The following is a 13,560-nucleotide window of genomic DNA, read 5'->3' on the forward strand; positions in this document are numbered from 1 at the left end:
AGAGAGGCAGAACACGGCGCTCCGGAGCTGGCCGAAGGGAAGCGCCGCTTCCCGGTGTCTTTCGGCAGAAGCGGCGCTCCGGAAGGCACCGCTGCCGTTCCAGTCTTCTGTGCGCGAAGTAGCCGCTTCTCCGCCTCCGGCATCCAGAGATCGCGGTAGCTTAGAAGAGGCGAAGAACGAAGCCGCAAAGAAGCAGGCTTGTGCGCGAAGCTGGCAGACTGCTGGAGGACGCTGGCTGCCACTCTCCTGCCTGCTGAATTCACTCTTGGCATGCGGATGGAAGGCGTTCCAGGACAACTTGCCTGGGTTTTTACGTAGTCCTGACGCATCCCTCCTGGGAAAATCCTGCTCGTCCCCTGAGGCTCCCAGATGCACAGAACACGATGGCAGCTGCTGAAAAGAAGGGCAGCGGTGAGTTTGTCAAGAAACAAGAACATAGCCAGCTGACTGTGCTTGGCAAGGAGCAGCTGCTGCATGCTTGCAATTGCCTTCAGCGCGCACAGAAGCCCGCTGCTCTGCTGCTTTGTTTTTCCCATTCAGGCAACTGCAGCGTATTGAAGCTGAGCCAGGCTGTTCAGCTTTGCTGCTTTTCAGCAGCTCAGCTCTCCTAAAGCTGCGTGAAAGCTCTCGAGGTTTCTTGCCTTCGCCAGGCTGGAATGTGCCCGCTACTACCAAGAGCTGGGCAGGAGCGGGCAGAGAGCACGGCCATCAGCCAGCACTTTGCAGCTTGCCCAGGAAAGTGCAGTGTCCTTGACATGAGCAGCAAATCCCAATTCTTGGCAAGATCGGGGTAGGTGAGCAGTGCTGGTGGGCTTTCTCCTTGCGAAATGCAGCGGAAAAGCTTTTCGCTAAGATATAGACAACTAGAGAGGCAGAACACGGCACTCCGGAGCTGGCCGAAGGGAAGCGCCGCTTCCCGGCGTCTTTCGGCAGAAGCGGCGCTCCGGAAGGCACCGCTGCCCTTCCAGTCTTCTGTGCGCGAAGTAGCCGCTTCTCCGCCTCCGGCATCCAGAGATCGCGGTAGCTTGCAAGAGGCGAAGAACGAAGCCGCAAAGAAGCAGGCTTGTGCGCGAAGCTGGCAGACTGCTGGAGGACGCTGGCTGCCACTCTCCTGCCTGCTGAATTCACTCTTGGCATGTGGATGGAAGGCGTTCCAGGACAACTTGCCTGGGTTTTTACGTAGTCCTGACGCATCCCTCCTGGGAAAATCCTGCTCGTCCCCTGAGGCTCCCAGATGCACAGAACACGATGGCAGCTGCTGAAAAGAAGGGCAGCGGTGAGTTTGTCAAGAAACAAGAACATAGGCAGCTGACTGTGCTTGGCAAGGAGCAGCTGCTGCATGCTTGCAATTGCCTTCAGTGCGCACAGAAGCCCGCTGCTCTGCTGCTGCGTTTTTCCCATTCAGGCAACTGCACCGTATTGAAGCTGAGCCAGGCTGTTCAGCTTTGCTGCTTTTCAGCAGCTCAGCTCTCCTAAAGCTGCGTGAAAGCTCTCGAGGTTTCTTGCCTTCGCCAGCCTGGAATTTACCCGCTACAAGCAAGAGCTGGGCAGGAGAGGGCAGAGAGCACGGCCATCTGCCAGCAGTTTGCAGCTTGCCCAGGAAAGTGCAGTGTCCTTGACATGAGCAGCAAATCCCATTTCTTGGCAAGATCGGGGTACGTGAGCAGTGCTGGTGGGCTTTCTCCTTGCGAAATGCAGCGGAAAAGCTTTTCGCTAAGATGTAGACAACTAGAGAGGCAGAAGACGGCACTCCGGAGCTGGCCGAAGGGAAGCGCCCCTTCCCGGCGTCTTTCGGCAGAAGCGGCGCTCCGGAAGGCACCGCTGCCCTTCCAGTCTTCTGTGCGCGAAGTAGCCGCTTCTCCGCCTCCGGCATCCAGAGATCGCGGTAGCTTGCAAGAGGCGAAGAACGAAGCCGCAAAGAAGCAGGCTTGTGCGCAAAGCTGGCAGACTGCTGGAGGACGCTGGCTGCCACTCTCCTGCCTGCTGAATTCATTCTTGGCACGCGGATGGAAGGCGTTCCAGGACAACTTGCCTGGGTTTTTACGTAGTCCTGACGCATCCCTCCTGGGAAAATCCTGCTCGTCCCCTGAGGCTCCCAGGTGCACAGAACACGATAGCAGCTGCTGAAAAGAAGGGCAGCGGTGAGTTTGTCAAGAAACAAGAACATAGGCAGCTGACTGTGCTTGGCAAGGAGCAGCTGCTGCATGCTTGCAATTGCCTTCAGTGCGCACAGAAGCCCGCTGCTCTTCTGCTGCGTTTTTCCCATTCAGGCAACTGCACCGTATTGAAGCTGAGCCAGGCTGTTCAGCTTTGCTGCTTTTCAGCAGCTCAGCTCTCCTAAAGCTGCGTGAAAGCTCTCGAGGTTTCTTGCCTTCGCCAGCCTGGAATTTACCCGCTACAAGCAAGAGCTGGGCAGGAGCGGACAGAGAGCACGGCCATCTGCCAGCAGTTTGCAGCTTGCCCAGGAAAGTGCAGTGTCCTTGACATGAGCAGCAAATCCCATTTCTTGGCAAGATCGGGGTACGTGAGCAGTGCTGGTGGGTTTTCTCCTTGCGAAATGCAGCGGAAAAGCTTTTCGCTAAGATGTAGACAACTAGAGAGGCAGAAGACGGCACTCCGGAGCTGGCCGAAGGGAAGCGCCGCTTCCCGGCGTCTTTCGGCAGAAGCGGCGCTCCGGAAGGCACCGCTGCCCTTCCAGTCTTCTGTGCGCGAAGTAGCCGCTTCTCCGCCTCCGGCATCCAGAGATCGCGGTAGCTTGCAAGAGGCGAAGAACGAAGCCGCAAAGAAGCAGGCTTGTGCGCAAAGCTGGCAGACTGCTGGAGGATGCTGGCTGCCACTCTCCTGCCTGCTGAATTCACTCTTGGCATGCGGATGGAAGGCGTTCCAGGACAACTTGCCTGGGTTTTTACGTAGTCCTGACGCATCCCTCCTGGGAAAATCCTGCTCGTCCCCTGAGGCTCCCAGATGAACAGAAAACGATGGCAGCTGCTGAAAAGAAGGGCAGCGGTGAGTTTGTCAAGAAACAAGAACATAGGCAGCTGACTCTGCTTGGCAAGGAGCAGCTGCTGCATGCTTGCAATTGCCTTCAGTGCGCACAGAAGCCCGCTGCTCTGCTGCTGCGTTTTTCCCATTCAGGCAACTGCACCGTATTGAAGCTGAGGCAGGCTGTTCAGCTTTGCTGCTTTTCAGCAGCTCAGCTCTCCTAAAGCTGCGTGAAAGCTCTCGAGGTTTCTTGCCTTCGCCAGCCTGGAATTTACCTGCTACAAGCAAGAGCTGGGCAGGAGAGGGCAGAGAGCACGGCCATCTGCCAGCAGTTTGCAGCTTGCCCAGGAAAGTGCAGTGTCCTTGACATGAGCAGCAAATCCCATTTCTTGGCAAGATCGGGGTAGGTGAGCAGTGCTGGTGGGCTTTCTCCTTGCGAAATGCAGCGGAAAAGCTTTTCGCTAAGATGTAGACAACTAGAGAGGCAGAACACGGCACTCCGGAGCTGGCCGAAGGGAAGCGCCGGTTGCCGGCGTCTTTCGGCAGAAGCGGCGCTCCGGAAGGCACCGCTGCCCTTCCAATCTTCTGTGCGCGAAGTAGCCGCTTCTCCGCCTCCGGCATCCAGAGATCGCGGTAGCTTGCAAGAGGCGAAGAACGAAGCCGCAAAGAAGCAGGCTTGTGCGCAAAGCTGGCAGACTGCTGGAGGACGCTGGCTGCCACTCTCCTGCCTGCTGAATTGACTCTTGGCATGCGGATGGAAGGCGTTCCAGGACAACTTGCCTGGGTTTTTACGTAGTCCTGACGCATCCCTCCTGGGAAAATCCTGCTCGTCCCCTGAGGCTCCCAGATGCACAGAACACGATGGCAGCTGCTGAAAAGAAGGGCAGCGGTGAGTTTGTCAAGAAACAAGAACATAGCCAGCTGACTGTGCTTGGCAAGGAGCAGCTGCTGCATGCTTGCAATTGCCTTCAGTGCGCACAGAAGCCCGCTGCTCTGCTGCTGCGTTTTTCCCATTCAGGCAACTGCACCGTATTGAAGCTGAGCCAGGCTGTTCAGCTTTGCTGCTTTTCAGCAGCTCAGCTCTCCTAAAGCTGCGTGAAAGCTCTCGAGGTTTCTTGCCTTCGCCAGCCTGGAATGTGCCCGCTACTACCAAGAGCTGGGCAGGAGCGGGCAGAGAGCAGGGCCATCTGCCAGCAGTTTGCAGCTTGCCCAGGAAAGTGCAGTGTCCTTGACATGAGCAGCAAATCCCATTTCTTGGCAAGATCGGGGTACGTGAGCAGTGGTGGTGGGCTTTCTCCTTGCGAAATGCAGCGGAAAAGCTTTTCGCTAAGATGTAGACAACTAGAGAGGCAGAAGACGGCACTCCGGAGCTGGCCGAAGGGAAGCGCCGCTTCCCGGCGTCTTTCGGCAGAAGCGGCGCTCCGGAAGGCACCGCTGCCCTTCCAGTCTTCTGTGCGCGAAGTAGCCGCTTCTCCGCCTCCGGCATCCAGAGATCGCGGTAGCTTGCAAGAGGCGAAGAACGAAGCCGCAAAGAAGCAGGCTTGTGCGCAAAGCTGGCAGACTGCTGGAGGATGCTGGCTGCCACTCTCCTGCCTGCTGAATTCACTCTTGGCATGCGGATGGAAGGCGTTCCAGGACAACTTGCCTGGGTTTTTACGTAGTCCTGACGCATCCCTCCTGGGAAAATCCTGCTCGTCCCCTGAGGCTCCCAGATGCACAGAACACGATGGCAGCTGCTGAAAAGAAGGGCAGCGGTGAGTTTGTCAAGAAACAAGAACATAGGCAGCTGACTCTGCTTGGCAAGGAGCAGCTGCTGCATGCTTGCTATTGCCTTCAGTGTGCACAGAAGCCCGCTGCTCTGCTGCTGCGTTTTTCCCATTCAGGCAACTGCACCGTATTGAAGCTGAGCCAGGCTCTTCAGCTTTGCTGCTTTTCAGCAGCTCAGCTCTCCTAAAGCTGCGTGAAAGCTCTCGAGGTTTCTTGCCTTCGCCAGCCTGGAATTTACCTGCTACAAGCAAGAGCTGGGCAGGAGAGGGCAGAGAGCACGGCCATCTGCCAGCAGTTTGCAGCTTGCCCAGGAAAGTGCAGTGTCCTTGACATGAGCAGCAAATCCCATTTCTTGGCAAGATCGGGGTAGGTGAGCAGTGCTGGTGGGCTTTCTCCTTGCGAAATGCAGCGGAAAAGCTTTTCGCTAAGATGTAGACAACTAGAGAGGCAGAACACGGCACTCCGGAGCTGGCCGAAGGGAAGCGCCGGTTGCCGGCGTCTTTCGGCAGAAGCGGCGTTCCGGAAGGCACCGCTGCCCTTCCAATCTTCTGTGCGCGAAGTAGCCGCTTCTCCGCCTCCGGCATCCAGAGATCGCGGTAGCTTAGAAGAGGCGAAGAACGAAGCCGCAAAGAAGCAGGCTTGTGCGCAAAGCTGGCAGACTGCTGGAGGACGCTGGCTGCCACTCTCCTGCCTGCTGAATTGACTCTTGGCATGCGGATGGAAGGCGTTCCAGGACAACTTGCCTGGGTTTTTACGTAGTCCTGACGCATCCCTCCTGGGAAAATCCTGCTCGTCCCCTGAGGCTCCCAGATGCACAGAACACGATGGCAGCTGCTGAAAAGAAGGGCAGCGGTGAGTTTGTCAAGAAACAAGAACATAGGCAGCTGACTGTGCTTGGCAAGGAGCAGCTGCTGCATGCTTGCAATTGCCTTCAGTGCGCACAGAAGCCCGCTGCTCTGCTGCTGCGTTTTTCCCATTCAGGCAACTGCACCGTATTGAAGCTGAGCCAGGCTGTTCAGCTTTGCTGCTTTTCAGCAGCTCAGCTCTCCTAAAGCTGCGTGAAAGCTCTCGAGGTTTCTTGCCTTCGCCAGGCTGGAATTTACCCGCTACAAGCAAGAGCTGGGCAGGAGAGGGCAGAGAGCACGGCCATCTGCCAGCAGTTTGCAGCTTGCCCAGGAAAGTGCAGTGTCCTTGACATGAGCAGCAAATCCCATTTCTTGGCAAGATCGGGGTACGTGAGCAGTGCTGGTGGGCTTTCTCCTTGCGAAATGCAGCGGAAAAGCTTTTCGCTAAGATGTAGACAACTAGAGAGGCAGAACACGGCGCTCCGGAGCAGGCCGAAGGGAAGCGCCGCTTCCCGGTGTCTTTCGGCAGAAGTGGCGCTTCGGAAGGCACCGCTGCCCTTCCAGTCTTCTGTGCGCGAAGTAGCCGCTTCTCCGCCTCCGGCATCCAGAGATCGCGGTAGCTTGCAAGAGGCGAAGAACGAAGCCGCAAAGAAGCAGGCTTTTGCGCGAAGCTGGCAGACTGCTGGAGGACGCTGGCTGCCACTCTCCTGCCTGCTGAATTGACTCTTGGCATGCGGATGGAAGGCGTTCCAGGACAACTTGCCTGGGTTTTTACGTAGTCCTGACGCATCCCTCCTGGGAAAATCCTGCTCGTCCCCTGAGGCTCACAGATGCAGAGAACACGATGGCAGCTGCTGAAAAGAAGGGCAGCGGTGAGTTTGTCAAGAAACAAGAACATAGGCAGCTGACTCTGCTTGGCAAGGAGCAGCTGCTGCATGCTTGCAATTGCCTTCAGTGCGCACAGAAGCCCGCTGATCTGCTCTTTCGTTTTTCCCATTCAGGCAACTGCACCGTATTGAAGCTGAGCCAGGCTGTTCAGCTTTGCTGCTTTTCAGCAGCTCAGCTCTCCTAAAGCTGCGTGAAAGCTCTCGAGGTTTCTTGCCTTCGCCAGCCTGGAATGTGCCCGCTACTACCAAGAGCTGGGCAGGAGCGGGCAGAGAGCAGGGCCATCTGCCAGCAGTTTGCAGCTTGCCCAGGAAAGTGCAGTGTCCTTGACATGAGCAGCAAATCCCATTTCTTGGCAAGATCGGGGTAGGTGAGCAGTGCTGGTGGGCTTTCTCCTTGCGAAATGCAGCGGAAAAGCTTTTCGCTAAGATGTAGACAACTAGAGAGGCAGAACACGGCGCTCCGGAGCAGGCCGAAGGGAAGCGCCGCTTCCCGGTGTCTTTCGGCAGAAGTGGCGCTTCGGAAGGCACCGCTGCCCTTCCAGTCTTCTGTGCGCGAAGTAGCCGCTTCTCCGCCTCCGGTATCCAGAGATCGCGGTAGCTTAGAAGAGGCGAAGAACGAAGCCGCAAAGAAGCAGGCTTGTGCGCGAAGCTGGCAGACTGCTGGAGGACGCTGGCTGCCACTCTCCTGCCTGCTGAATTCATTCTTGGCACGCGGATGGAAGGCGTTCCAGGACAACTTGCCTGGGTTTTTACGTAGTCCTGACGCATCCCTCCTGGGAAAATCCTGCTCGTCCCCTGAGGCTCCCAGGTGCACAGAACACGATAGCAGCTGCTGAAAAGAAGGGCAGCGGTGAGTTTGTCAAGAAACAAGAACATAGGCAGCTGACTCTGCTTGGCAAGGAGCAGCTGCTGCATGCTTGCAATTGCCTTCAGTGCGCACAGAAGCCCGCTGCTCTGCTGCTGCGTTTTTCCCATTCAGGCAACTGCACCGTATTGAAGCTGAGCCAGGCTGTTCAGCTTTGCTGCTTTTCAGCAGCTCAGCTCTCCTAAAGCTGCGTGAAAGCTCTCGAGGTTTCTTGCCTTCGCCAGGCTGGAATTTACCCGCTACAAGCAAGAGCTGGGCAGGAGAGGGCAGAGAGCACGGCCATCTGCCAGCAGTTTGCAGCTTGCCCAGGAAAGTGCAGTGTCCTTGACATGAGCAGCAAATCCCATTTTTTGGCAAGATCAGGGTACGTGAGCAGTGCTGGTGGGCTTTCTCCTTGCGAAATGCAGCGGAAGAGCTTTTCGCTAAGATGTAGACAACTAGAGAGGCAGAAGACGGCACTCCGGAGCTGGCCGAAGGGAAGCGCCGCTTCCCGGCGTCTTTCGGCAGAAGCGGCGCTCCGGAAGGCACCGCTGCCCTTCCAGTCTTCTGTGCGCGAAGTAGCTGCTTCTCCGCCTCCGGCATCCAGAGATCGCGGTAGCTTGCAAGAGGCGAAGAACGAAGCCGCAAAGAAGCAGGCTTGTGCGCAAAGCTGGCAGACTGCTGGAGGATGCTGGCTGCCACTCTCCTGCCTGCTGAATTCACTCTTGGCATGCGGATGGAAGGCGTTCCAGGACAACTTGCCTGGGTTTTTACGTAGTCCTGACGCATCCCTCCTGGGAAAATCCTGCTCGTCCCCTGAGGCTCCCAGATGCACAGAACACGATGGCAGCTGCTGAAAAGAAGGGCAGCGGTGAGTTTGTCAAGAAACAAGAACATAGGCAGCTGACTGTGCTTGGCAAGGAGCAGCTGCTGCATGCTTGCAATTGCCTTCAGTGCGCACAGAAGCCCGCTGCTCTGCTGCTGCGTTTTTCCCATTCAGGCAACTGCACCGTATTGAAGCTGAGCCAGGCTGTTCAGCTTTGCTGCTTTTCAGCAGCTCAGCTCTCCTAAAGCTGCGTGAAAGCTCTCGAGGTTTCTTGCCTTCGCCAGCCTGGAATTTACCCGCTACAAGCAAGAGCTGGGCAGGAGAGGGCAGAGAGCACGGCCATCTGCCAGCAGTTTGCAGCTTGCCCAGGAAAGTGCAGTGTCCTTGACATGAGCAGCAAATCCCATTTCTTGGCAAGATCGGGGTAGGTGAGCAGTGCTGGTGGGCTTTCTCCTTGCGAAATGCAGCGGAAAAGCTTTTCGCTAAGATGTAGACAACTAGAGAGGCAGAAGACGGCACTCCGGAGCTGGCCGAAGGGAAGCGCCGCTTCCCGGCGTCTTTCGGCAGAAGCGGCGCTCCGGAAGGCACCGCTGCCCTTCCAGTCTTCTGTGCGCGAAGTAGCCACTTCTCCGCCTCCGGCATCCAGAGATCGCGGTAGCTTGCAAGAGGCGAAGAACGAAGCCGCAAAGAAGCAGGCTTGTGCGCAAAGCTGGCAGACTGCTGGAGGACGCTGGCTGCCACTCTCCTGCCTGCTGAATTGACTCTTGGCATGCGGATGGAAGGCGTTCCAGGACAACTTGCCTGGGTTTTTACGTAGTCCTGACGCATCCCTCCTGGGAAAATCCTGCTCGTCCCCTGAGGCTCCCAGATGCACAGAAAACGATGGCAGCTGCTGAAAAGAAGGGCAGCGGTGAGTTTGTCAAGAAACAAGAACATAGGCAGCTGACTCTGCTTGGCAAGGAGCAGCTGCTGCATGCTTGCAATTGCCTTCAGTGCGCACAGAAGCCTGCTGCTCTGCTGCTTTGTTTTTCCCATTCAGGCAACTGCACCGTATTGAAGCTGAGCCCGGCTGTTCAGCTTTGCTGCTTTTCAGCAGCTCAGCTCTCCTAAAGCTGCGTGAAAGCTCTCGAGGTTTCTTGCCTTCGCCAGCCTGGAATGTGCCCGCTACTACCAAGAGCTGGGCAGGAGAGGGCAGAGAGCACGGCCATCTGCCAGCAGTTTGCAGCTTGCCCAGGAAAGTGCAGTGTCCTTGACATGAGCAGCAAATCCCATTTCTTGGAAAGATCGGGGTAGGTGAGCAGTGCTGGTGGGCTTTCTCCTTGCGAAATGCAGCGGAAAAGCTTTTCGCTAAGATGTAGACAACTAGAGAGGCAGAAGACGGCACTCCGGAGCTGGCCGAAGGGAAGCGCCGCTTCCCGGCGTCTTTCGGCAGAAGCGGCGCTCCGGAAGGCACCGCTGCCCTTCCAGTCTTCTGTGCGCGAAGTAGCCACTTCTCCGCCTCCGGCATCCAGAGATCGCGGTAGCTTAGAAGAGGCGAAGAACGAAGCCGCAAAGAAGCAGGCTTTTGCGCGAAGCTGGCAGACTGCTGGAGGACGCTGGCTGCCACTCTCCTGCCTGCTGAATTGACTCTTGGCATGCGGATGGAAGGCGTTCCAGGACAACTTGCCTGGGTTTTTACGTAGTCCTGACGCATCCCTCCTGGGAAAATCCTGCTCGTCCCCTGAGGCTCACAGATGCAGAGAACACGATGGCAGCTGCTGAAAAGAAGGGCAGCGGTGAGTTTGTCAAGAAACAAGAACATAGGCAGCTGACTCTGCTTGGCAAGGAGCAGCTGCTGCATGCTTGCAATTGCCTTCAGTGCGCACAGAAGCCCGCTGATCTGCTCTTTCGTTTTTCCCATTCAGGCAACTGCACCGTATTGAAGCTGAGCCAGGCTGTTCAGCTTTGCTGCTTTTCAGCAGCTCAGCTCTCCTAAAGCTGCGTGAAAGCTCTCGAGGTTTCTTGCCTTCGCCACCCTGGAATGTGCCCGCTACTACCAAGAGCTGGGCAGGAGCGGGCAGAGAGCAGGGCCATCTGCCAGCAGTTTGCAGCTTGCCCAGGAAAGTGCAGTGTCCTTGACATGAGCAGCAAATCCCATTTCTTGGCAAGATCGGGGTAGGTGAGCAGTGCTGGTGGGCTTTCTCCTTGCGAAATGCAGCGGAAAAGCTTTTCGCTAAGATGTAGACAACTAGAGAGGCAGAACACGGCGCTCCGGAGCAGGCCGAAGGGAAGCGCCGCTTCCCGGTGTCTTTCGGCAGAAGTGGCGCTCCGGAAGGCACCGCTGCCCTTCCAGTCTTCTGTGCGCGAAGTAGCCGCTTCTCCGCCTCCGGCATCCAGAGATCGCGGTAGCTTAGAAGAGGCGAAAAACGAAGCCGCAAAGAAGCAGGCTTGTGCGCGAAGCTGGCAGACTGCTGGAGGACGCTGGCTGCCACTCTCCTGCCTGCTGAATTCATTCTTGGCACGCGGATGGAAGGCGTTCCAGGACAACTTGCCTGGGTTTTTACGTAGTCCTGACGCATCCCTCCTGGGAAAATCCTGCTCGTCCCCTGAGGCTCCCAGGTGCACAGAACACGATAGCAGCTGCTGAAAAGAAGGGCAGCGGTGAGTTTGTCAAGAAACAAGAACATAGGCAGCTGACTCTGCTTGGCAAGGAGCAGCTGCTGCATGCTTGCAATTGCCTTCAGTGCGCACAGAAGCCCGCTGCTCTGCTGCTGCGTTTTTCCCATTCAGGCAACTGCACCGTATTGAAGCTGAGCCAGGCTGTTCAGCTTTGCTGCTTTTCAGCAGCTCAGCTCTCCTAAAGCTGCGTGAAAGCTCTCGAGGTTTCTTGCCTTCGCCAGCCTGGAATGTGCCCGCTACTACCAAGAGCTGGGCAGGAGCGGGCAGAGAGCACGGCCATCTGCCAGCAGTTTGCAGCTTGCCCAGGAAAGTGCAGTGTCCTTGACATGAGCAGCAAATCCCATTTCTTGGCAAGATCGGGGTAGGTGAGCAGTGCTGGTGGGCTTTCTCCTTGCGAAATGCAGCGGAAAAGCTTTTCGCTAAGATGTAGACAACTAGAGAGGCAGAACACGGCGCTCCGGAGCAGGCCGAAGGGAAGCGCCGCTTCCCGGTGTCTTTCGGCAGAAGTGGCGCTTCGGAAGGCACCGCTGCCCTTCCAGTCTTCTGTGCGCGAAGTAGCCGCTTCTCCGCCTCCGGCATCCAGAGATCGCGGTAGCTTGCAAGAGGCGAAGAACGAAGCCGCAAAGAAGCAGGCTTGTGCGCAAAGCTGGCAGACTGCTGGAGGACGCTGGCTGCCACTCTCCTGCCTGCTGAATTCACTCTTGCCATGTGGATGGAAGGCGTTCCAGGACAACTTGCCTGGGTTTTTACGTAGTCCTGACGCATCCCTCCTGGGAAAATCCTGCTCGTCCCCTGAGGCTCCCAGATGCACAGAAAACGATGGCAGCTGCTGAAAAGAAGGGCAGCGGTGAGTTTGTCAAGAAACAAGAACATAGGCAGCTGACTCTGCTTGGCAAGGAGCAGCTGCTGCATGCTTGCAATTGCCTTCAGTGCGCACAGAAGCCTGCTGCTCTGCTGCTTTGTTTTTCCCATTCAGGCAACTGCACCGTATTGAAGCTGAGCCCGGCTGTTCAGCTTTGCTGCTTTTCAGCAGCTCAGCTCTCCTAAAGCTGCGTGAAAGCTCTCGAGGTTTCTTGCCTTCGCCAGCCTGGAATGTGCCCGCTACTACCAAGAGCTGGGCAGGAGAGGGCAGAGAGCACGGCCATCTGCCAGCAGTTTGCAGCTTGCCCAGGAAAGTGCAGTGTCCTTGACATGAGCAGCAAATCCCATTTCTTGGCAAGATCGGGGTACGTGAGCAGTGCTGGTGGGCTTTCTCCTTGCGAAATGCAGCGGAAAAGCTTTTCGCTAAGATGTAGACAACTAGAGAGGCAGAAGACGGCACTCCGGAGCTGGCCGAAGGGAAGCGCCGCTTCCCGGCGTCTTTCGGCAGAAGCGGCGCTCCGGAAGGCACCGCTGCCCTTCCAGTCTTCTGTGCGCGAAGTAGCCACTTCTCCGCCTCCGGCATCCAGAGATCGCGGTAGCTTAGAAGAGGCGAAGAACGAAGCCGCAAAGAAGCAGGCTTTTGCGCGAAGCTGGCAGACTGCTGGAGGACGCTGGCTGCCACTCTCCTGCCTGCTGAATTGACTCTTGGCATGCGGATGGAAGGCGTTCCAGGACAACTTGCCTGGGTTTTTACGTAGTCCTGACGCATCCCTCCTGGGAAAATCCTGCTCGTCCCCTGAGGCTCACAGATGCACAGAACACGATGGCAGCTGCTGAAAAGAAGGGCAGCGGTGAGTTTGTCAAGAAACAAGAACATAGGCAGCTGACTCTGCTTGGCAAGGAGCAGCTGCTGCATGCTTGCAATTGCCTTCAGTGCGCACAGAAGCCCGCTGATCTGCTCTTTCGTTTTTCCCATTCAGGCAACTGCACCGTATTGAAGCTGAGCCAGGCTGTTCAGCTTTGCTGCTTTTCAGCAGCTCAGCTCTCCTAAAGCTGCGTGAAAGCTCTCGAGGTTTCTTGCCTTCGCCAGCCTGGAATTTACCCGCTACAAGCAAGAGCTGGGCAGGAGAGGGCAGAGAGCACGGCCATCTGCCAGCAGTTTGCAGCTTGCCCAGGAAAGTGCAGTGTCCTTGACATGAGCAGCAAATCCCATTTCTTGGAAAGATCGGGGTACGTGAGCAGTGCTGGTGGGCTTTCTCCTTGAGAAATGCAGCGGAAAAGCTTTTCGCTAAGATGTAGACAACTAGAGAGGCAGAACACGGCACTCCGGAGCTGGCCGAAGGGAAGCGCCGCTTCCCGGCGTCTTTCGGCAGAAGTGGCGCTTTGGAAGGCACCGCTGCCCTTCCAGTCTTCTGTGCGCGAAGTAGCCGCTTCTCCCCCTCCGGCATCCAGAGATCGCGGTAGCTTAGAAGAGGCGAAGAACGAAGCCTCAAAGAAGCAGGCTTGTGCGCGAAGCTGGCAGACTGCTGGAGGACGCTGGCTGCCACTCTCCTGCCTGCTGAATTCATTCTTGGCATGCGGATGGAAGGCGTTCCAGGACAACTTGCCTGGGTTTTTACGTAGTCCTGACGCATCCCTCCTGGGAAAATCCTGCTCGTCCCCTGAGGCTCCCAGATGCACAGAAAACGATGGCAGCTGCTGAAAAGAAGGGCAGCGGTGAGTTTGTCAAGAAACAAGAACATAGGCAGCTGACTCTGCTTGGCAAGGAGCAGCTGCTGCATGCTTGCAATTGCCTTCAGTGCGCACAGAAGCCCGCTGCTCTGCTGCTGCGTTTTTCCCATTCAGGCAACTGCACCGTATTGAAGCTGAGCCAGGCTGTTCAGCTTTGCT

This window comes from Vidua macroura, chromosome 6 (assembly GCF_024509145.1).
Source record: "Vidua macroura isolate BioBank_ID:100142 chromosome 6, ASM2450914v1, whole genome shotgun sequence".
NCBI classification, from domain to species: Eukaryota; Metazoa; Chordata; class Aves; order Passeriformes; family Viduidae; genus Vidua; species Vidua macroura.